The 2,500-nt window shown below is 57.0% G+C and overlaps 4 non-coding genes across 4 annotated transcripts in view; all 4 read right to left on the bottom strand.

Moving 5' to 3' along the window:
- Positions 1 to 33, bottom strand: part of LOC140412803 (5S ribosomal RNA) — a 119-nt gene extending 86 nt beyond the window's left edge. The window contains exon 1 of the ribosomal RNA XR_011941989.1: positions 1 to 33. This exon is cut by the window's left edge and continues 86 nt beyond it. This is a non-coding gene — a ribosomal RNA (5S ribosomal RNA).
- Positions 34 to 727: 694 nt separating this feature from the next.
- LOC140412801 (5S ribosomal RNA) lies at positions 728 to 846 on the bottom strand. Its single transcript, XR_011941987.1, has one exon. It is a non-coding gene; the product is annotated as a 5S ribosomal RNA (ribosomal RNA).
- Positions 847 to 1,540: 694 nt separating this feature from the next.
- LOC140413327 (5S ribosomal RNA) lies at positions 1,541 to 1,659 on the bottom strand. The gene has a single exon (XR_011942499.1). It is a non-coding gene; the product is annotated as a 5S ribosomal RNA (ribosomal RNA).
- A 694-nt stretch (positions 1,660 to 2,353) lies between these two features.
- LOC140412800 (5S ribosomal RNA) lies at positions 2,354 to 2,472 on the bottom strand. The gene has a single exon (XR_011941986.1). It is a non-coding gene; the product is annotated as a 5S ribosomal RNA (ribosomal RNA).
- Between the last annotated feature and the right edge of the window lie 28 nt (positions 2,473 to 2,500).

Here is a 2,500-nt window from a genome sequence, read left to right as displayed (position 1 = left end):
ATCGGGCGTTTTCAGACTAGTATGGCCGTAGGCATCTGCAGCACCGTCTTCTCGCCTATTCAAGCTGGCCACCCTAGCACCCTCGCCACTTCTTCTTTCCGGTTGTTTTCAATTTTTTCTCTCTCTTTTTCTACTTCTACTTCTACTTCTCCTCCTCTTTCTCTCCTTCACCTGCTAATTCTAGCCTATATGCCTGATACTCGCTCCCCTTCATGCCGTCCCCACTTGGCTCTCTTTTTTCTTCTCCACCTCCCCAAGGAAAACTGCAAGCCCCGCCCACCTCACACCAGCCTGCCGCCTGCACGCTGCTGCCTTTCCACATTGCAACGCTGCGCACTTCTCTCAGCACAGCCAGCACAAGGGTCAGGCAGGCAATGCAAGCCAGCTCTCTCTTCCTTCGCTTTCCACACCAGCCCCAATGCCACAACTTGCATTCATGCGGCGCCTTCAGGCTAGGAGAGAGAACGTCCTGCCGACACACTGGCTTGCGGCCACACGGGCCAGCTGGCGTGCCCATCAAAGTGCAGCACGCCAAGGCACACAACCGTGCTGCGTTGCAAAGGCCCGGCAAAGCTGCAGCAGCTGAATGGCCCGACCAAGCCGCCTGCCTGAGTTGAGCCCGCAGGCAAGTGTTGGGAGGAATGGCGAGGACGCAGAGAGCAGCAAAAGGTTGGCCTGCCTCTGGTGTGGAGAGTGCTTGGCGTGAGCAGTCTCTGCTGGCCGCAAAAGCCTACTGCACCTGGTATTCCCAGGCGGTCTCCCATCCAAGTACTAACCAGGCCTGAGTCTGCTTAGCTTCCGAGATCAGACGAGATCGGGCGTTTTCAGACTAGTATGGCCGTAGGCATCTGCACCACCGTCTTCTCGCCTATTCAAGCTGGCCACCCTAGCAACCTCGCCACTTCTTCTTTCCGGTTGTTTTCAATTTTTTCTCTCTCTTTTTCTACTTCTACTTCTACTTCTCCTCCTCTTTCTCTCCTTCACCTGCTAATTCTAGCCTATATGCCTGATACTCGCTCCCCTTCATGCCGTCCCCACTTGGCTCTCTTTTTTCTTCTCCACCTCCCCAATGAAAACTGCAAGCCCCGCCCACCTCACACCAGCCTGCCGCCTGCACGCTGCTGCCTTTCCACATTGCAACGCTGCGCACTTCTCTCAGCACAGCCAGCACAAGGGTCAGGCAGGCAATGCAAGCCAGCTCTCTCTTCCTTCGCTTTCCACACCAGCCCCAATGCCACAACTTGCATTCATGCGGCGCCTTCAGGCTAGGAGAGAGAACGTCCTGCCGACACACTGGCTTGCGGCCACACGGGCCAGCTGGCGTGCCCATCAAAGTGCAGCACGCCAAGGCACACAACCGTGCTGCGTTGCAAAGGCCCGGCAAAGCTGCAGCAGCTGAATGGCCCGACCAAGCCGCCTGCCTGAGTTGAGCCCGCAGGCAAGTGTTGGGAGGAATGGCGAGGACGCAGAGAGCAGCAAAAGGTTGGCCTGCCTCTGGTGTGGAGAGTGCTTGGCGTGAGCAGTCACTGCTGGCCGCAAAAGCCTACTGCACCTGGTATTCCCAGGCGGTCTCCCATCCAAGTACTAACCAGGCCTGAGTCTGTTTAGCTTCCGAGATCAGACGAGATCGGGCGTTTTCAGACTAGTATGGCCGTAGGCAGCTGCAGCACCGTCTTCTCGCCTATTCAAGCTGGCCACCCTAGCACCCTCGCCACTTCTTCTTTCCGGTTGTTTTCAATTTTTTCTCTCTCTTTTTCTACTTCTACTTCTACTTCTCCTACTCTTTCTCTCCTTCTCCTGCTAATTCTAGCCTATATGCCTGATACTCGCTCCCCTTCATGCCGTCCCCACCTAGCTCTCTTTTTTCTTCTCCACCTCCCCAAGGAAAACTGCAAGCCCCGCCCACCTCACACCAGCCTGCCGCCTGCACGCTGCTGCCTTTCCACATTGCAACGCTGCGCACTTCTCTCAGCACAGCCAGCACAAGGGTCAGGCAGGCAATGCAAGCCAGCTCTCTCTTCCTTCGCTTTCCACACCAGCCCCAATGCCACAACTTGCATTCATGCGGCGCCTTCAGGCTAGGAGAGAGAACGTCCTGCCGACACACTGGCTTGCGGCCACACGGGCCAGCTGGCGTGCCCATCAAAGTGCAGCACGCCAAGGCACACAACCGTGCTGCGTTGCAAAGGCCCGGCAAAGCTGCAGCAGCTGAATGGCCCGACCAAGCCGCCTGCCTGAGTTGAGCCCGCAGGCAAGTGTTGGGAGGAATGGCGAGGACGCAGAGAGCAGCAAAAGGTTGGCCTGCCTCTGGTGTGGAGAGTGCTTGGCGTGAGCAGTCTCTGCTGGCCGCAAAAGCCTACTGCACCTGGTATTCCCAGGCGGTCTCCCATCCAAGTACTAACCAGGCCTGAGTCTGCTTAGCTTCCGAGATCAGACGAGATCGGGCGTTTTCAGACTAGTATGGCCGTAGGCATCTGCACCACCGTCTTCTCGCCTATTC

This window comes from Scyliorhinus torazame, chromosome 4, assembly GCF_047496885.1.
Source record: "Scyliorhinus torazame isolate Kashiwa2021f chromosome 4, sScyTor2.1, whole genome shotgun sequence".
NCBI lineage: Eukaryota > Metazoa > Chordata > Chondrichthyes > Carcharhiniformes > Scyliorhinidae > Scyliorhinus > Scyliorhinus torazame.
The sequence above is the reverse complement of the archived record's forward strand: the minus strand, read 5'-3'. Positions and strand labels throughout refer to the sequence as shown.